Here is a 21,718-nt window from a genome sequence, read left to right as displayed (position 1 = left end):
AAAAGAAGACACAGTATAAATCTTTGTGGTCCTAGGATAGGTTTTGGTTTCCTAGATACAATACCAAGAGCAGAAGTGACAGAAGATAAAGGCAGATAAACTGGACTTCATCAAAGTTAAAACCTTTTTCTTACAAAGGACATCATCAAGAAAGTGAAATTACAGGTTAAGGTTGTTTCTAAGGGATAGAGTGCGTGCTTAGCAAGAAAAATAAAATAAATCAATACATCTAATTATCTCCCCTATAAAGAAATTGTTTTAATGTTTAAGAAAACTAAAGTGAAATGAGAATCTGCAGAATAGGAGAAAAATTTTGCAAAGCATATATCTAATAAGAGACTAGTATCCAGGATATATAACAAATGCTTACAACTGAACAAGACAAAGAAAATCGACCCAATTTTTAAATTTGCCAAGGATTTAAATAGATACACAAATGTCCAATAAGCATATGAAAAGATGCTCAGCATCACTAGCCAAATCAGTATCAAAATGCGATCTCATTTTACACCCAATAGGATGGTTATAATCAAACATGGACAATAACAAGTGTCGTTCAGGAGGAAGAGATACCTTATATGTGGCCATTGGAAAGGGACAATGGTGCAGCTTCTTTGCAGAAGTCTGGTGTTTCCTCAGAAGTTTAGAGTTATATGGCTCAGCAATTCCCCTCCTACATATTGAGCCATCCCTCAGTATCCTCGGGGGGTTGATTTCTGGAACCCCCACCCTGGATACCATAATCCAAGGATGTTCGAGTCTCTTTACAATCAGCCATCTGGATCCATGAAGTGGAAACTACACATAAGGTGGGCCAACTCTACAGCCAAAAGAATGAAAACATATTCTCACAAAAAACTTGTACATCAATATTCATAGTAGCCAAAAGTTACAAACAATATCCATCCATCAATGAATGTATAAACAAAATTACCAAGCATAGTCCCACAAAGTTTTGGTCTTTGAATCTTTGACAAAGGAGGTGAGAACATACAATAGAATAAAGATAGCCTCTTCAGCAAATGGTGTAGGGAAAACTGGACAGCTGCATGTAAATCAATGAAGTTAGACTACTCCTTCACAGCATACACAAAAATAAATTCAAAATGGCTTAAAGACTTAAATATGTAGACAAGACGCTATAAACCTCTTAGACGAAAATATAGGCAAATCATCTGACATACATCTCAGCAATGTTCTCCTAGAGCAGTCTACTCAAGCAATAGAAATACAAGCAAATATATATAAGTGGGATCTAATTAAACTTACAAGCTTTTGAACAGCAAAGGAAACAGTAAGCAAAACAAAAAAACAACCTATGGAATGGAAGAAAATATTTGCAATGAATTAAACTGACAAGGGCCTAATTCCCAGAATATGTAAACACCTTTTACACTTGAAAAGAAAGAAAAACAAACAATTCAATCCAGAAATGGGCAGAAGACCTAAACAAACATTTCTCCAATGAAAACATACAAATGGCCAATAGGCACATGAAAAAATGCTCAATATGATTATCAGAGAAATGCAAATCAAAACTGCAATCAAGTATCACCTCTCACCAGTCAGAATAGCCATCATTCAGAAGTTCACAAACAATAAATGCTGGAGAGGCTGTGGAGAATAGGGAACGCTCCTACAGTGGGGTGAGAATGCAGTTTGGTGGAGCCATTGTGGAAAACACTATAGATGTTCCTCAAAAGACAAAAAATTGACCTCTCATATGACCCAGAAATCCCACTCCTGGGCTTATATCCAGAAGTAACCCTAATTCAAAAAGACACCTACACCCCAATGTTCAGAGCAGCACTATTTACAATAGCAAGACATGGAAATAACCTAAATGTCCACTGACAGATGACTGGATAAAGAGGTTGTAGTATATTTGTACATTAGACTACTATTCATCCATAAAAAAATAATAAATTAATGCCATTTGCAGCAGCATGAATGGACTTGGAGAATGACATTCTAAGTGAAGTAAGCCAGAAAGAGAAAGAAAAATACCATATGAGATCGCTCACATGTGGAATCTAAAAAAAAATAAAACAACCAACAAACAAAAAGATAAAGTTATCTACAGAACAGAAACAGACACAGAGACATAGAAACCAAACTATGGTTACCAGAGGGGAGAGGGTATGGGAAGGAATAAATTGGGAGTTCAAGATTTGCAGATACCGACTATGTATAGAATAAACGGCAAATTTATACTGTATAGCACAGGAAAATATATTTAGTATCTTATAGTAAATTATGTTTAAAAAGAATGTGAAAATGAATACAGGTATGTTCCTATATAACTGAAGTGTTGTGTTGTACACAAGAAACTGATGCAGCATTATAAACTGACTAGACTTCAATTAAAATATGTTTAAATAGACCAAAAACGAACAAAAAGATAAAGGATATTATCAAACCAAAGAATAAAGTACTGATTCAGGCTACAACATGGATGAACCTTCAAACTTTATGCTAAAAAAAGCCAGACACAAAAGGGCTAATTGTGCCCTTTTAGGTGAACTGTATCTAAGCATTTATTGTACTATTCCTATAAATTTTCCGGAGGTTTGAATTCTATCAAAATCAAAATAAAATGTATTATTCATTAAAAACATAAAACGATTCCTCACAGGAGGGCTTTAATTATTAAATGCAGAAATGCATGTAAAGCTCCTGGAACAACAATTTGCATGTCCACAGACAGTCACTGCTGTCACTGCCACTCAGGGGGTGGTGCCAGCGCTGATGAGACCTGCCTCCACTTGCGGCCCTGCAGGCAGGAGTGAGGGCCTGGGCTCTGACAGGCAGGGTGAGCGTGAACCTGGGTCAGACACAGCCACGCCCCAGACTCTGCGATAACCAGCTTTCTTATACAAACTTCTCCATGTAACATAAACACACTACAGGGATGTATCTTACAACACAGGGAATATAGCCAATGTTTTACAAAAACTATAAAAGGAGCATAACATTAAAAATTGTGCATCTATTTAACACCCTGATACTTATATCATATTGTAAATCAGCTATACCTTTATAAAAAATTAAAAAAGTGATTTTAAAATGTTTTCCCTTTAATATTCCATTCGGTTTTTAAGTAACTACTAAACAGCTTAGAATGTATAAAAGCATTTAAGTGTGATAAATTTGTTTACATATATATTTATTTTCAACTTCCTGCTAAAAGAGAATTTAAACAATTTTTTAAACACAGCTTAACAACCATAACAACAAAAATACAAAAGTGACAGTGAAGAGAAAAAGGAGATTCAATACTTAAATGAAACCAGGGGGAGGTAAAGTCATAAAAATGGATGCCATGAAGTCAGGGTAAGTGTTAAAGGCCGACTAGAAATTCAGCTGTAAGATTCTTGGCAGCTAAAGCAAAAAGAAAAAGATGATGAGGTGGTGGTAGAGCTCAGTGGTAGAGCGAGTGCTTAGCATGCACGGGGTTCTGGGGTCAAGCCCCAGGGCCTCCACTAACAGATAAATACACCTAATTGCCTAACCCCCAAAAAGAGCCCCAAAGAAAAGGAAAAGAGAAATTTCTTTATGAAAGATATCTGATATTTAATTTCGATTAAATACTTAAAAAAAAATAGAAAAAGATGAGTGACACAAGCGATAATGCCCGTGAGATAAATCTGCGGTGGCTGCTGGCAAGTCCCCATGTCCCACGTGGGAAAATCTGAAACATCCTTCTCACCACTCAGAGTCATCCTCAGCCCACACCACCCCTCCCCCTGTTAAATGCAGGAGCACAAGCAGGGCCTGGCCTTTGCTCTCTCTGTGTCACCACAGTGAGACAGGATGGAAGGGGCCAGAGCACAGCCATTCAAGGAAGCCCACAGTAATTAACATCAAAATGGTGAAGCATTCAACCCCCAAAAGGCCTTGAGGCTCAGGATGAAGAGATTTAACTTCTAGCAGAACTTGAGCATTATTTTACACCCACTGTAATAGTAACATGGTGAATAACACAACCCCAGGCATCATGGCAGTCCCAAGGCTAGCCAAAAAAGGTCAAATGGTGGGAAATGGCCAACTCCCTGGGAATTCCAACCCCTTGCCCCTAGGCAGGTCCTTCTACTTATTAGCATATGAAACCACCAAGCCCATGAAAACCAGCAACACAGCACCACCTCGCGGGCACCCCTCCCTCTCCCTCTTTGGAGAAGGCCCACACTCTGTCTGTGGAGTGTGTACCTACTTTTTTTTTTAGTTAGCATTAAAGATTTTTATTTCAAAATACAGACGTTTTCTAAGCATTACAGCCAACAGATGACACTTAAAATTCAGCAACGCTTTGTTTACGCTTTAGCCATAGCTCTAACAGATTTCATGCTCAAAAAAAAAAAACAAAAAAAAAGAGAAAGAAGAAATTGAAAAAAATAAAAAACCCTGCCATATTTGAAAGAATTAAGATCAACTATAGTCAAATTTCAAGTAAAAATGCATTTCACACAAAATAGAGAAAATGCTCAGAAAGGGTTTTATATCTGGAACCATTCCTTGAAAACTTCCTCACATTGTTTTTTTTTTTTTTACATTTTTTATTGATTTATAATCATTTCACAATGTTGTATCAAATTCCAGTATTCAGCAAAATTTTTCAGTCATACATGCACATATTAACACTCATTGTCACACTTTTTTCTCTGTTAGTTACCATAACACTTTGTGTAAATTTCCCTGTGCTGTACAGTATAATCTTGTTTATCTATTCTACAATTTTGATATCCCAGTACCTACTTTTAATCAGAGCATCAAACCCCAAAACCTCGTGGTGTTTCTCTTGCCTTTCAATGAATCTATCTGAATAAATCTACCTTTACTCAACAGTGGCTTGGCTTTGAATTCTTTCCTGCATGAAACCAGGGACCCACATCGGACGGGGCACATTCCAGGGGCTCAACCAAAGCCTGGGGCACAGCCCTACTCATGCCCCATGTTTTTTTTTGTATCAACAGAACTGGATTTTGCAGGGAGCTCTGAGGACCCAGCTAAGGGACAGAAGCAGCCCCCAGGGCTCGAATTGGCGGGCAGCCCCTCCCCCAGCAGGGGCCTGGGGTCTGCTCAGTTCTCTGTGGTTCTCTGTTGTGCTGACTCCCCAGCCAGAAAGAGTTCTCCCTAGGCCTATCCCCACAAAACCCTTCTCTCCAAAATACAAGCACATCATGTCACAGTCCTCTTGTTCAACCAGGAAATGTTCAGCCCACATTTTCCTTCCCCAGTAAAAACCTAACTGTCCTCCCTCAGATCCCACCACTTCTTTCTTTGTGAGAACTCTGCCCTCCCCACACACCATCGTGAACGCAGGTGCCTTGCTGGTTGGGACCGAGATGTTTCAGTCTCACACAGCCTGCGTCCTTTCACTTTACCCTTGCTACCTTAAAAAAAGTCTTTCCTGAGTCTCCCACCCAACTGATTCTGAACTTCACAAAGTGCTGAGTTTACGGTCACTATGTGCATACTTCCCTGCTTTTGGCTAGGTTTCCTTCTCAAGATCTTCATTAAGGAGCTGCATCAAGACGTTTTAAAGAGGCTATTCTTACATCTGAGCAGATGAGCCTGCATAAAATTTAAATGGCTTTGAAGAGAGAGTTAACCAGGGACAGAGAGGTCGCAGGTCCTAGTCAAGAGTGTCATGAGGCAAAATGTTCTTCAAAGGCTCAGAGTGGCTTCTGAACACGGAGTCAGAAGGGAGGAGGTGCCAGGCAGTGAGTGGGGTGAGTGACACAGGGTACGCTTCCCCAGCTGGGGAAGAAATGGGTTTTTTTCTATTTTTCCAAAAAATTTCTTACTATCTTTTTCTCCTATTGTCACATACCATTTCCTATGAATTAAGAAAATCAATGTCAGTCATTTGGGCCACTTGGGAGAAGCTACATGATGCCATTCACAGGGCTGGGGCATGAGAGCCACACCAGTCTAAGTTGAAAGACAAGAGGGGTTATTTCCATGGTGATCACGGGCATGCAGCAAATTTCCCAGCTTCAATGACCTCATCTCAAAGGTGGGGCCAATAAAACTACCTAGCAAATGCATGATGATTATGGCCAACATCTGTTTACTAGGTAAGTGACAGTGACAGCTGCCACTTAATGGGGAATGAGAATGATCAACGAGGCCCAGTCTACCTGGTCACAAGCACCCTGCCTTCCTGCCTTGGTGCAGCAGCAGAGCTTGTTTAGCTGAGATGAACAACCCCAGAGCAGCCCCGACGAGAAAGATCCCAGCGCTACACTGCGAGGCCTGTTCCTTTCCTTCTCAGAGCTGATCACAGTTTGCAGTCATCTGTTTTTATGTTTATCACTTTTGTAACTGCCTCCCCTCCGGAGTTTTGCTCAAGGAGCACAGGGCCAGGTGTGTCTTGCTACCTGCTGGATTTTCTGTGCTGGGTGACAGTCGACCCCACATCTGGCTCTGGTGCTTAACGAAGAGGGTAGAAGGCCCAGGGGCCCATGCCAAATCGAGGCACCTGCACCCAAAATTATGGTCTGACTTTGGGCAAATTACACAGTCTTCTTTACCCTGAGATTCCTCATCTGTCCATGAAAATAACTGCCCATGGCACACAGAGTTACAAGGATTAATAGAAATCACCAAATTCACAACGTATTCAAGGGGCCACCAGTGCGCCCTCAACAGACACATGCTGTCTTTACGGCTCTGACACACGCGAAGCGGGGCGGCCGCACACAGGGAACACTGCTAAGTGCCAGTGTGTTAAGTGCTTCATGTGTGCTCTAATACTCTTTACAACTTACAACAATCCCAGGAACAAAAGAGTATTATCATGCGCATTTCACAGAATCACCAACAGGTTAAGAGAGGTTACATTCTATTCCAAGGCCCTATGGTGAAGAAATGGCGATTTAAACCTGAATCTGGGCCCAGACGTGGGCTCCATCTCTCTCCCATCCACCTGACCACTTGCCTATGAAATCCACCTGTCCAATACACAATTTCCAGCTGGCCAGCTCTTAAATGCATTGTGTTCCAACTTTTGTCAATGTTGGTTAATTACCATAAATTGTTCTCAGAAACCACTACAGAAAAGAAAGGTGGAATCACGTCCCTGTCCACAAAGGAGAGGAAATCTGCCTTGCCTTCTCCTGTAATGTGCAGAAAGCCTTCCCTACACCACCAAATCATTTTGTATCCTTCCTCCATGTTTATGTTTGCACGCAGCTTATTAAAGTAGAAGGTACCTGCAGTAATTCCCTCTCGGTTGCTTTCCAAGGTTGCAGATTATCCATAGTCAGTCTGTGAAAGAAATTATTACAATGTGAATGAAAATACTGCAACCATGTCAGTAAACAAAGAATGCTGAAACCAAGTCATCAGCGGCTGCCAACACACCCCAGCAAGTACAGGCCTGCAGCCCAGCCTCTGCAGCCACTCACAACGGTGCCATCTGAGCAGACTCAGAATAAGAAAGGACAGGATATTAGCCCTAGATAGCTAGGTGTTTGTCTAAAGAAGGAATTCAGTGAGTCCAAATGTTTGCTTCCTCCCATACATAGAAAAGCACTAAATTCTTGAACTTGACATACCTGGCTTTCTTTAGATAACAAGCAATCTTTTATTGTTCCAACTTCCCGGTCTTTGTTGTAAAGCTCCTATATATCCTAGTTCCTCCCGAACCTCTTCTGAGCAGTCCCTCAGAGAGATCTGAGAGGCTGTCATCCCAGGTCAAGTCCTCCTGCCAAATAAATCATAACTCTTAACTTTTAGGCTGCACATGTATTTCAGTCAAAAGTTTTGGAAACCATGAAAGGACCCAGAGCAGACTTCTCTCCAGCTGAACTCTCCGAGGAACTGGAGCCTTGGTACCAGCAGTGGCCCTTTGTGCCCGTCTGCCTCCTCGGGGAGTCCAGATGAATTTGAGTGAGTCTCTTCTGGTTCTAGGATCTCCCATATTGGTTGATGATCCTGAGTTTTATTTGGCAGTGTATCCAGGTACCTGGCCCTCCAGTTGAAAGATACTGGGGGGAAATTACCCACCCAGTGGAGACATGCTGGGTGGGGCCTGGTTGAAAGATAACAGGAAACACCCAACTTGAGGAGACGTCCAAAGTGGGGCTGGTGGAAACATACCAGGAAAGTACTCACCCAGTGGAGACGTCCCGAGTTGGTCCAAGTTGAAAGACACTGGGTTCAGGACTGAGTGGTTAGGTAAGAGGCTGGTCTAATGTTTTCCTCAATTTGGTTACCTCTACTGAATTTTTCAGGATAAAAGTAAAACTCTTATGAGGAACCTTTCAACTCCAAAATTGGGACCCTCCTCCTGGCTGGTAACAGCTTTCTCCAGTGACAGAGAAACTTGCAGGATTGGTAGAGGCAAATACTTCATGCCATATAGTTGTCCCTGTGGGAAAACTTACTAGCAATTTTATTTTGAGAACCCGACCTTAGAATGGGGAATAGAACTTTCAAAAAAAGAAAAAAAAAAAGAAAAGAAAAGAAAAGATAAAGAAATGACAGATTGCCAGCCTCCATCTTATACCACAGCCAGGTTTATATACGTACAAATCTTACAACATTAATTGCAAAAAAAAAAAAAAAAAAAAAAACCTCACCCTGAAAGTAACTAACCAGGACTGTTAAAAACATTTTTAGGAATTCTGAACTTATAAAACAAAATCCCCTTTAGGGGTATCTTGGATGTTTTTTCCTATGTCCTTGAAATGAAAACTTTTTATCTTTCTCTGGGTATTTTATTTTTGTGTACGTATATATATATGTGTTTCATTTTTTTTTAAAGGAAACCTTTGAATCTGCCATACAAAAGGTAGAAATATTGTGTACATATGGTGGCCACGCAAATAAATTGGGATTCTCAACAATCCTTTGTACCAATTTTCAGATATTTTGCCATCTTAACCTTTGTTTCATCAGCATGTACCACAAAGGCCTTTAGCTTTTGGAGAGTAAACTTTTGAATTTTATTTAGGCAACACACCCACTCTCATGTGGAAAATCCTCTTCATCTTATTGGTTTAAAAAATATATATATATTTTATTTTATATAAATGAATATATATAAATTGATGGCCATATGTTGGATCCTTTAATTTGGAAAAACTTTTAAATTGGTGAAAGTTGAAAGAGCTCTCTGTATAAACATCTGTTTTATTGGTAACTAATAAAATCAAGTTTAAAGGTCGAAAAATATATCTAATGTTTAACTTAATAACTCAGTTAAAAAAAAAAACTGGTTTCAAAAGCTACATTTGTGTTTTTACTTTCCAATCAATGGTTTTAGACATGCTAATAAAAACTTAGAATAATTAATGTTAATTAGGTTGAATAACTGGAAAAAGAATTGTAAATATGTAGGGAAAAAAAAGATAAGGGGCTTATCCCAAATGGATAAATATTTTTATATGGTTATTTTGAATGAGATAAATAAAATGGAGATTTTTGCATTTACATGCAAGGTTTTGATACTACACTACGTAAAGTTAAAAAAAAAAGAGCCAAAGATATCACCTACTACCTCCAACATTAAAGTTCAAACAAGTCCGTTTTATTTACCACAGTTTTAAATATATGTATTTATAGGGCTAAAATATATATATATATATATAAATATATATAGACTGAAATACTTGATCAATGATTGGGACAACAGACCAATTAATGAAATTAAAATTGAGAAGGGCCTAAGCTCTTTGGCTCAAACTTTGGGATCCCAGAGACTTTTCTATAAAATTAGATACAATGCACGGAAAAAAAAAAAGACTTTTGGCACTCCTTCTAGAAATAAGAATTATTGATTAAACATAATAAATATAAAAATTAAAGGTAAAAGATTTAATAAAATTGAGATAAAAGTTTGTAAAATTGGTATATTAAATGGGCTTTGTATAAACATCTTCCTTAATTATCTTTTGGGATAGATATGTTTCAATGGAAAAACGCTTCCTTTTCTTGGTATTACAAGGCTGGGCACGTATCTATCCCTCAGAAAATATTAATTGAACACAGTAAAGGAAACCAATAGAGTTACATGAGCTGTCCAATATAACGTAAAACTAAAAACTAATATTCAGTAGCTAATAAAAAATATAATAAGAGGTTTACCCTGGGTTTAACTTATAACTCAAGGAAAAGAGACCTTACTAAATGCCTTATGCAAGCTTTCAAAGGCAAGATAAATAAACCTTAAAATTTTAAACATGGAATTCTTTGTTTACAGCTCTTCTCACTGATACAAAGAAGCAAATTAAGGAGATACAATTGGGCCTGCATGACAGAGAAATTCTCTGGGGAACTGGAAGCGTGTGTCTTTGTCTTGCAGATCAGAAATGTAAATACAGCAAACAGTGACCTAGGACTGAGCCTAATTAGCTCAACGAGATAAAACTCAGGGCCAAAGAAATTTGTGGCATTTTACAAATCAGAACCCTGATGGGTCCTTAAGTCTTTGTCAAGAAATCTTAAATGTCTGTTTCATAAATGGTAAGACTTAGTGATTTGAGCAAGCAAATTCAGTTCACTACAACTATTATTATACTTATCTCATAAGTAAGTTTTGTAGTGAAGCTATGAAATCTCTAACTTTTGTCTGTTTATAAGCCTGCGTACACATTGTAGATGTGAGATAATTCTACAGCTGAAAAAATAAAACTCAATGTCAAAGAGCTCTGCTTAATTGGCGTAAAAAATAAGAGCTTACAAATTAAGTAGTTTTAAAATAAAAACTGACCAAATTGACCTTCAGCTTCATGTGAACTGGAAAATATTCAATATTAAGATAATATTTGATATTGTTTAGTTTAAGTATGTTCTAATTAATATAGACATCTTTAACGTCACCAATATTAAGTATAGTACTTTTACTGAACCTAGGTTTAATGAAAGTCAAATAAGATCCTGTTATATCTGGTGCAGATTTGTTAAAAAATATAATAGTAATGTGGTGTGGTAAAATTTAAATAAATTAAATGCAAATGAGATGAGAGCTTTGGGTAAATTTTTAAAATATATTTTTAAAATGTATATTTAAGATAATCTCTAAATGTTTGATATCTTTAAATTCTAGAGTTGTGCTACATTAAGTTAAATGATAGGATTTTATTAAATAGCTATGCCATTTTCAGATAAAATAAGATTGAAATATGAATTATTTAACATTTAACTTCCTCTTACAGAGAAAATAAAGGTGTTTAGAAGTATTAATAAATGGTTGGTGCCACCTTGAAATAGTCTTTATTATTAAGGGAATGATCTCAGTATCCTAGGAAAGTAAGATAAATGTGTAAAGGAAGATATAAGAATGGAATTATATTTTGTTAATGAAAAATAGTGACTTTGTCTTGAAGCTGGTTACTTCTGAATGGAATAGAAAATAAGGAACAAACTAATATGAGTATCGAAAGCTGTGGAAGGCTTGTGGAAGAGGAACCCTGAAGAAAGGGATTTGTACGTTGTCGGAATTGGCTAAATTTAGAATCAACTTGGGCAAAGTAAATGAATCTTAGACATAAACTGGTACAAGAGTAGATTTGGTTTACTCTCTGTTAAGAGGACAAAATTGTCTTGAAATGTTAATCCACCTTCAGTAACAAATTATAAAGCTTCTTATACCACTTACCTGATCTGTTCTGCCTTTACCTTTGACGTATTTTCTTAATGAATAAGTACTACTTCACAGTGATCTATATGTTTACGTGACCAAGTGTTTTGAAATCTTTTAACAAACTCCCCAAATATCAATTTCTAATTAAAGTTCTTTTAATCTCCAGTTAAGTTTGGGATGCTACAGAGGGCCCCTGAAACATCCCAAAGAGAGATTTTAAACTAGTAAATTTATTTGGCATGTTAAATACATGGTATTGTCAAATGAATAATAAATCTTCTAAGGTTATATTGTATGAGAAAATATTATTAATATAGATACTCTAGAAATTATATGGACTCACTAAAATCTGACATATCTAAAATGTTACCAGTCATATTTCTGGTTATAGTGACCAGGTTTCTTCATCGATTATAGTGTAACGGTGTCTAAACATGCTTTTAAATTTTTGTCATTTATAGACAGTTAATTGCTTTCTTCTGATGATTTTGCAAAATGCTTTCTCTTCAAGGAGATTTACTGGTTTCTAATAAATTTCAAACTATAACACTGAACTAAACTCGGTAGGAAATTTTAAATGTCTAATGAAAACTGATTAAAAAATTAGTTACATGGGACTGAGTAAACTGGTGAATATGGTTATAATTTTTGATTTTGTCTGACATACTACTGGCTTTTAACCTGTTTCCCTGACATAAAGAAACTCTTCTCCTTAACTAGTTATGATTCACAGAAATTTGATAAATTATACCTATGTAAGCAGACTTGGAACAGTTATCTTTTCTCTCTATCTGATCCCTCAAGAGACTAAAATCTCTTAGGTCCCCAATGGCTCAATCAGACAAATGAGGAAGATCATCTCCTAACAGATATAGGAATCTCAAGGTATTTTAAGGATTTTAAAAAGAAAAGAATTTACCTAAATGTGTAAGGCAGAAAACCATGACAAGACCTTGATGTGGCTTTCCTGGCCTTAGAAAACCTTATTAACATTCTACCCTGAGACTCCTAATTAAAAGTTCCAACACAGCCAATTTAAAAAAGCCTATATGATCAAATAATCAGACTTAACTTGTAAACAAATTACTCTTGATTTGACTATATTTGAGAAAAATGAGGGTAACTTTAGAGAGAAAAAAGATTATATTTTAGTGGATATTAAATTCTAGTTTTGTTAATTGAGGTCTATATTTACTAAGACATTTCCCAGATCATTCCTTGCTGTTATGTCACATTGCTGTAAAGGTTAATTGAATTATGAAAAGAATACTCTAGGTTTGTTTCTGAAGTTCAGTAATCTATCCTTGGGTAAAGTTCCAATGCCCCATGACCTGCAGCCAGGGGATTATACATACTGGAACAGGCATGACTTAAAGAACTGTCTACTACCTGAATGGAAGGATCCTTTATCAGGTACTCTTAACTAGACCGTACATACCAAAGCTGAAGGAAATGGACTTTTGGATTCATTTCCTATCAGAAACAGCCCCTGCAGTGCACTGGCCTATAGAGCACTGGTCACCTTAAAACAATGCCCAAATGAAGAAAAATCTACCCAGGCCAGGATGAGAAGACGACGACATCTGAGGTAAGACAGCTGACCCAAAACACCGAACCAGGCCTGTATGCCAATTACTTTGATAATTTCTCCTACCTTTGATTATGAACTACTCCAACTGTTAAGTTTATGGTAAATTACCTATGTCTAGTACTTCTGTGTTACCTTGGTGGGTTTCCCTACTCCAAGGCTCTAACTAGATAGCCCTCAGAAACGTTATTCTAAAAAGGAAATTATAGTTCTGTTTAGGCCACTGTTGATCTTACAAGGTGGGAGACCTCACCAGGCTAATTAATACCTGCTCTGACCCTGACCATAAATATGAAATTTCTCATAAGATGACTCAAACTCAATCAGGAACACAAGCAAAATTTTAACCCAAAAATATAACTTCTCGACTATTAAATTCTCATTCGTGACTTTATTAACTTTACTAGCTTTATTACTTATATCCTGTCTATATAATAAAATTGTTGTCTGTTACATTTCCCAATGTGTAACTAGGCCTACAAGATTGATGATGGCTAAACATCTTGAAGAAATAGATAAAATTTATAACCCTGTATAAAATAATTGTAATAGTGTGATTCTAGGTATGGGAATGAGCAACGAAGGGCAAACATTTCCTCGATCATAATAGACTAGTAAGACAGGCGATCCAGAGAAATTTTAGTATCAACAGGTCCTGATAAAAAATCTAACACCTTGAATGGCAGCTCAGAATATTCTTCAACTTAACTAGGAATGAGCCATCCTAGCACAATGGGACAAAATTGGTCATGAAATGTCTCTCAAAATATTGGTCGAATTTAGGACCAAGGGGGAGCACTGTGAATGAAAATACTACAATGTGAATGAAAATACTGCATCCATGTCAGTAAACAAAGAATGCTGAAACCAAGTCATCAGCAGCTGCTGCCACTCCTCAGCGAGTACAAGCCTGCAGCCTAGCCTCTCAGCCACTCACAGTGGTGCCCTCTGAGCGGACTCACAGTAAGAAACAACAGGATACTGGCCCTAGATAGCCAGGTGCTCGTTAAAGAATTGAATTCAATGACCAAAATGTTCGCATCCTCCCATACATAGAAAAACACTAAATTCTTGAACTTGAGATACCTGGCTTTCTTAGATAACAATCTTTTATTGTTCCAACTACCTGGTCTTTGTTGTAAAGCTCCTATATATCCCAGCTCCTTCCCTACCTCTTGGGAGCAGTCCCTCAGAGTGATCTGAAAGGCTGTCATCCCGGCTCGAGTCCTCCCTCCAAATAATACATAACTCTTAACTTTAAGGCTGAATGTTTCTTTCAATCAAGTCCCAGAATAGACACAACTTATCAATTATGTAATGGAACACACTGGATCAGGAACCAAAAGCGTGTCCTAGTCCCGAAAACCACGGGTTCCTCTTTCTTCCTGTCATTATACAATCCCACCAGAACTCATTACTTTGCTGTCTGCTCAGACCAAACTTAGAGAAGAGTCAACTCAACAGAGTGTCTTGCTATGGAGAACCCCCTGCAGAAGCAAGGCGGTCAGCCTGCCCTCCCGCACGCTCTGCTGACCCCTACTGTCATCCGTGGAGACCAGGCCAACTTAGCTGTTCCCAAGACCTGCAAAGTCCCACACATTAAATAAAAGCATTTTATTTTCTTACCATATGTTATGTATATACCCATCTCTGAAAACAGCTTTGCCAGAAGCTCAAATCTTCAACATGGATCTGCAAAGTTAAATCCAGTCCCCAAGGGAAAACAAGATTTATGAGGATACTAAGGCCTCCAAAGTTCTCTCCACTAACTTCAACCAAACTGCCTGAAGGTCTGCAAATGCAGGCGGCTACAAGTCTGCTTTTAAAGCAACCTCTTCCTGCCCTCAGGCTCTACAATGTCCCTCTGCGCCCTCCCATCTCAGGGTAAGAGCAGCCGCTGCAGAAACTTGCAGGGTAGCACTGACAGGACAGGACACAGAGGATCAGAGCTAAACTAAGCCTTCTGATGACACGAGCCTGTCACTCTGTCACTTTACACATCAAGATATATGTAGAGAGAGGTGGAGTGATATTGCTCAAAGTCACACAGCTAATAAGTGGCAAAGTCTATAACTGCTCCTCCCTCCGGCGTGATGCCCCAGCTGGGATGGCCACAGGGTTCTCTCGTGCCTGCCTGACCAGTCCTTTCTTGTCACTCATAACCCACCACAGGGTCGGACCATTGCCTGACTTTTCAGCATCTTGTCCCTCCAGTCTCTCAGGAACAAGGCTGCTCAGGCCACTGTATGACTTCCGGGTTCCCAAACCCTCCGTGCTCAGGCTGGTCTTGCCTGTGTTTCCGGCCCCGTGCTCAGAGGCACTTTCTCCCCTGCAGGAGGATGTTTCCACTCTCCGCAGGGACACCCCCTCAGAGGAGCCCTCTTCTCGCCCTCAGAATGGCAGGTGTCCCAGGCTACATCATGAGCTGCCCCATTAGGACTGCGGGTGCCCAGGTCTGCTAATCAGACCAGCAGCCTCAGAGCCAGGGATTATGCCCGGGTCACCCTGCAAACCTACTGCCCTCCTCACAGCCCCCAGTCAGCAGGTCACCTGGAAGTCACAGCAAGTGCCCCACCCAATCCTGAAGTCTCTTCATTTGCCAGCACCGCTGATGACTGGTCTCCAACCTTTGGTCAGTTTCGCACAAAACAGCAGCTTCCACTGTGAAGAGGGGGTTTTCGCTCCTCTGCCCCATCCTTACTGGAAATGTCAAGGGAAACCAAAAGGCCTCTTCTCAACACTTTTCTGATGACATCCTCCCACCCACAATACTCACATGCTCAAGAGAATTGGGTCCACGTGATTTTGTTTCCCTTATGCTAAGTGGCTCAAAACACTGCGGGATTCTTTCACTTTTGAGGGTATTTGTACAAAGTTTATAGGCTTTAATCTGTTTTATTGTCTCTCTTCAGTATCTCTAGCATTTGCCACTTCTTAATCCCTTCAGCAGCCTCCCTCCCAAAATCTAGTTTAGGAAATCAGCTGTGATGAGGGGCCCGGGGGCAGTCACAGGAGATGCTACTAAGGCACAGAGAGACTACAAAATTTGCCCAAGGTGATCAGCCTCAACCCACAACATTGTGTGCCCCGTCCCTTTTTTTAAATCTTATGCTAAACAAGCTTTTGTAGATTATGCTTATAAAGAGATGAGGTATCAAAATACATACAAGGACACACATCAACTCTAAGATGTTGATTAACTCCACTATTTTGTTTCTATTTGTTTAATTTCTATTAAAAATTTAAGAACCTCTGCACTCAATATAACAAAATGTTATTGGGTTTTAAATCCAGAATTTAGAGGTTTTGTGTGTCATTACTCATTCTTGTTTGTATGTTCACAAGACAAAATGATTTGAAAAACTCTCTCCCCTTCCTCTACTCACTACTGGCTCTCACCTGAGTTCCCAGACCACACATCGAGCAGCCTTTCACTTTACCCACAACTGAACTCATCAGTTTTCCCCCCGAAATTCCTCTGCAAGTTTCCCTCCTAAAAGCACAGCAGGACCATCATTTACCTGATTAATCCACCCAGAAAGCTGGGCCTTACTCCATCCTACCTTCACAGACAGCATTCATCCTTTCTTTTTACCATCTAAACATGTCTTCAATCTGTTCGCTTTTACCCACTGACCATCTCACCGCTCAAGTGGAAGCCACCAACACTGCACTCCTGGACTCACGAGTCTCCCAAGTGGCCCCACAACCGCTCTCCCCTACTTGAGTCAAATGGGATTCTGTCAGTCCCGCGCTTATAGGACTCTTTTCAATCCCACTGTTCTTAGAAGAAACTCCCAGTTCTTCACCTGATGAAGGTCTTTGCCATGAAACTGTCAGCTCAGGGAGGGCAGGACACGCCCTCTCTCCTCGGCCCCGCCCTCTGGCAGAGCATCAGCATGGAAGGACCTGCTGAGCTACACCAGCCTGTATTCTAAACCTGGTCTTGTGTTCTTAGCAAACTGCTTCACTTATCCATATAAATCCAAGGTAGATTAGAAAGATCTTAGATGTTGAGCTAGAGTATTGATTTGGGGATTTTGCACTAGCAACCTGCAAGTATATGTTCTAATGATTCTCTCTTCTAAAAACCACACTCAGATTTAAGTAGTACTTGTGGAATGTCTTCAGAGTAAAAGGGACTGTACTTTTACAGACTTTATGTTTTATAACATGAACAAACCAGACAGGGTCACAAATGGAACTGCCTCACAAGTGACAGAAGACAGGTGAGAGGCATATAGCAACAGGTCACATAGATGGTAAGAGAAAAGTTGATTCTCCAACCCCCCCCAAATTTCCTCAAAAAACCAAAAACTCTGAATTTTGAAAGTAAAATACTATCATATAAAGAAATAAGATAAATAGTCCTCTTCATCAGGGTTTCAAGATCTGACTCCAGAATTTTTAGCAGGCTATACTGAATCCTAGCACAGAAAAATCAGATGGAATAGTGGTAAGTTTCAGAAAAACTGCAGTAATTCCTCCAATTGTAAGTGGACATGCACTCACCTATCGAATGTGAATGTAAACCGCATTCTGGAGAAATTCGGAAGCTCCCAGGCTCCGCTTCTGGATGGCAAAGACACGGACAGCTTTGAAGCATGCTTCTAACTGAGTCACCGGCATTCTTACACTGCAGGGGGAAACGGATGCTCTCAGTTATGAGCAGAGATGTTCCTGTCGTGTCTCACAGCCCGTGCCTGGGGACTCAGTGCCCTGCAGCAGCCCGGCCCAAGGTGAGGACATGCAGCATGGCCCACCCAAGCAGGAGGTGCACTGTGCTTGAGAAAGCCCATCCCTGATGGGGTCAAGAGGGGCTGGTGGGGTTGTGTGAACCTATAAATGCTCACAGACATACACCTGCCTACATTCAAGTGATACAATTAAGAGTAGCAGGCTGTTTAACAAAATTTCAATTGTCAGTGGAAATTTTACCATTCCTTTCCACTTGTCCCCTGCACTCTGAAACAGGCTTAGGCTCTCTCATACCTGCAGCTCTGATGCAATAGTTGTAAAGTCATTTTACTTTGCTGCAGGTGTCCTCGCTCCCCGTTTCGCTGTGAATGTCCTCCCTAACACACTCAGATGTCTTCCTGGATCTCTCCCTGAGTTCCTTGCTCCTGTTCCTCAGATCCTAAGATAAAGGACAACTGAAAACACATGACCAGAAAAGGCACTGTGGACTTGAACAAAGTCCTCTGTGACCCCCTATGTGAGTACTGCCCACCCCTTAATTTTGTTCTCAAGGTTCTGCCTAGGGTGACGCCCAGACAGCAGAGAGTCCTGGGTCATTAAAGGCTGTGTGTCTTGGGCGCGGGGACAGGTGCAGGAGCTGGTTCTGGAACAGGGCCCATCCCCACCCCTGCTTCTCTCTCTCCGGAGGCCTCGCTGCCAAGCCTCCAGGCTCCATGATCTTCTGTCCTTCTCTTCTACTCTACTCCAAGCCCCTTTCCTCTTCATTTATTCCCTAATTTTCCCCAGCTGGAGTGATTTTTCAATCACAGAATCTGAAAAAATTTCCTGCACCTGAAAAAGAGGTCTTCAGAGGTCAATGCCCATATGCTGGTTCCTGAAGATAGCCCCTGGTTAGGGGGACTCTCACCAAGGGTCATGGGGCAGCAGGCATGTTGCAGGGTCGACCACCCCCAACAAGAATTTGCTGTGACCCCAAGGCACGCACAGCATCCCTGTTCACAAAAATGTATTTGGACCACTTATCCGTTATTAAGAAGCAAAAATAAAAAAAAATTGCCCATGTTTCTTAATAAAATTATTTATGAGGTGGAAAAAGAAATTGTAATAGAAAAGAACAAATTTGACTCCATATTAGATGTGTTCCTTTGGCTTTAAACCTCTGCCCTGTTTTCTAGGTTCAGACTTGTTAGCTCTGGAGCTTTTGTAAAAGAAAGTTGCCTTTAGCCTGAAATATCCAGGAGAGACTATTCTCCGGGCTCTGATCTTTAAGGATGTTAGCTCTTCTGCACTTATATATAGATGGCAAGTAGTAAAACAGAATAAACTTTGTTTATTTTTGGAGGTTTTACCGGGGCACCATGATTTGACCCACATGGACAGCTGCAAGAACAAAGGATTCCAAGGAAATCAATTCGTACAGCAAGAAGTTTGCAACAACCAACAACACCCCCGCCCCTTTTTAGTAAAAAAGGAGACTGAATTCTGACTTGGGGAAGAGGGTTCTCCAGGATATCAGTATGCCATTTTCTGGGTCTGCCAGCTTTTCAAATAAAGTCAGTATTCCTTGCTCTAACACCTCATCTCCCGATTTACTGGCCTGTCATTCAGGAAGCAGAACTAGTTTTGACGTGGTAACTAAATGACTTCATTGGAGGTAGTATGTCTCCACTGTTTCCTCATTTCCAATATGTCACAACCTATCAATTTTATGTGCTGTTTAACAACACAACCAAAAAACCTTTGTTAGGGAATTGATTCTACGGAAAGAAAGTTATTTCTACTCCTTCAAACCTTTTTTTTTCTTTTCTATTTTATTTTGTTTTGCTTATTGAAAAGAAAATAAAAGTGAAATCATTTTATTTCACGTATTTTTGTTACAACTACATATTTTAAATTCTACAGAAATATTTAAATTGCATTATAAATTTGTTCATATATTAATATAAAGATATATACACAATCAATGCGGATTAGGAAAGGAATGGATATTTACTAAAAATCCACTGCACATCCAGTCTTTTACAAGCATATCCTGGAATATAATAAGCTCTAGAATCCAGGGGTCCCCCACCCCCTTTCTCCCTGCCGAGTGCCTTAGTAATCAACAACCAAGGCACCATCATAGAGCCACGCGATATATATTTTAGGTATAAATGAGGAAATTAACTCATTCAACTCTAAATCAAAAACCTTAAAATAAATACTGAACTTATTTACAAACAAAGAAAATTGAACACAATTAAGTACAGTTTCTTCCCCAAGGTCACTAAGCTAATAACTGGTAAAGGCAAGATTTGAGCTCATCTGCCTGATTCTAAACACTAAGGTGGAAAACACATTTGATTGTGGAGGGTCCAGCAGCAAAGCCTATCACCCTATCTTTATTCAGATCTAGCCTTAGAGAACCTGAGACAGCACCCCATTCCTATGGAACTCGAGGATAACACAAAGGATTTTATATCCAGTAGTTTCTTAGGTCTCATTTACATAAAGTGTCAGCAGGTCAGCAGAAAAAACTCTGGGAAATATGAGTGGGTCCAGAGCTTTTTGCTGATTAGTAACTTTATTTATCAGAACAGCGTGACCTTCCCATGAGAGGCCACATGTACCTTAACTAAAGGCAGGTGAGCAATGAAAACTAGCAAGACCCTGGAACTCAAGCAAGAAGGATCACTGCCATCCGCCACCAAGTTGCCTCTTCACCCTCGTGGGCACGATGGCAGAAGATCCAGGTTCTTGTCCAAGTTACACTATCATGGATTCTCACCCATAAACAGATACGACTCTATGCTGTCTTAAGTCCTTCCCAACTCAAATATGATGACACCAATATCTGAGCAGAATGTCTATGTCTCCACTTCCTCTCTTCTGTTAGGAGAATAATTCTATGGCCACAAAGCAGAAATCCAACTAAAAACACCATGCATGAAGCCAGGTGAAAGTCTGCGTAAGACACTTTGCTCTCACGGACAGTGAATGAAAACTCAGAATAAGTGGTTCTTCTTCCTCTGTAAGTGGGAGGTAGCCTGATTTTGTGTGTGTGTGTGTGTGTGTGTGTGTGTGTGCGCGCGCGTGTGTGCGTAAATCAAATACAATGAATTCTGGGATGTGTACAGATTTTTTTATGTTACTGTCATTTCATGAGGATGAGACAACCTTTAAAGTAATTTGAATCTAGTGTTCTGAGACATTCTCAGGTTCTTTTGGTGGAGGAGGGGAAAGGGGAAATGAAAGGAGGAAAGAAGTAAATGAAGCAAAGAAGTAAGAATACTGCTAGCGAAAGGCAAGACATTAATTTTGTTCCTACTGCATCACACACAAATTAGGGACTGGCTTTCCCCAGATGTCTTGTCGAACACTGAGTTGCAGAAGAGGCAACAGCCCATTTCTCACTGAACTTGTGACAGTACATGGCATCTTATAGACACAAATCATTTACCCTGATCAAACACTCTAGCAGCAGGCCGTAATTCTCCTATTTTGAGACACAAGAAAACAGGAGTTCAAAGCGGATATATAACTTGACAAAAGTCAGAGGACCATTAAACAAGAGAGGATGAATTCAAACTCAGATCTGAATGCAGAGTCTGCTCTTCTCACTCCCAGGACTGGAAAATCCTTAACACACAGGCTCCCCAGCTCCCCTGCAGTGTTCCTGGCGCCAAGCATTTCCCATGTTAATGGTCGCCAGTTCTCACAGTCACAGCGCTCTGTGCAGCCAATGGCCTCCATCGGACCTTGATCATCTACCTGTCACGCCCAACAGGCTTCTCCACAAAGGCAGGAATGCTGGCTTTCAAGTGCATAAAAAGCCATCCCTGGTCTAACCTGGGTTCTTC

At 39.9% G+C, this 21,718-nt stretch overlaps 1 long non-coding RNA gene across 1 annotated transcript; it reads left to right on the top strand.

Moving 5' to 3' along the window:
- Positions 1–13,072: 13,072 nt before the first annotated feature.
- On the top strand, positions 13,073–18,386 carry LOC141575449 (uncharacterized). Its single transcript, XR_012503037.1, has 3 exons — positions 13,073–13,181; positions 17,824–17,920; positions 18,221–18,386. It is a non-coding gene; the product is annotated as an uncharacterized LOC141575449 (long non-coding RNA).
- Positions 18,387–21,718: the final 3,332 nt, after the last annotated feature.

This window comes from Camelus bactrianus, chromosome 3 (assembly GCF_048773025.1).
Source record: "Camelus bactrianus isolate YW-2024 breed Bactrian camel chromosome 3, ASM4877302v1, whole genome shotgun sequence".
Taxonomy (NCBI): domain Eukaryota; kingdom Metazoa; phylum Chordata; class Mammalia; order Artiodactyla; family Camelidae; genus Camelus; species Camelus bactrianus.
The sequence above is the reverse complement of the archived record's forward strand: the minus strand, read 5'-3'. Positions and strand labels throughout refer to the sequence as shown.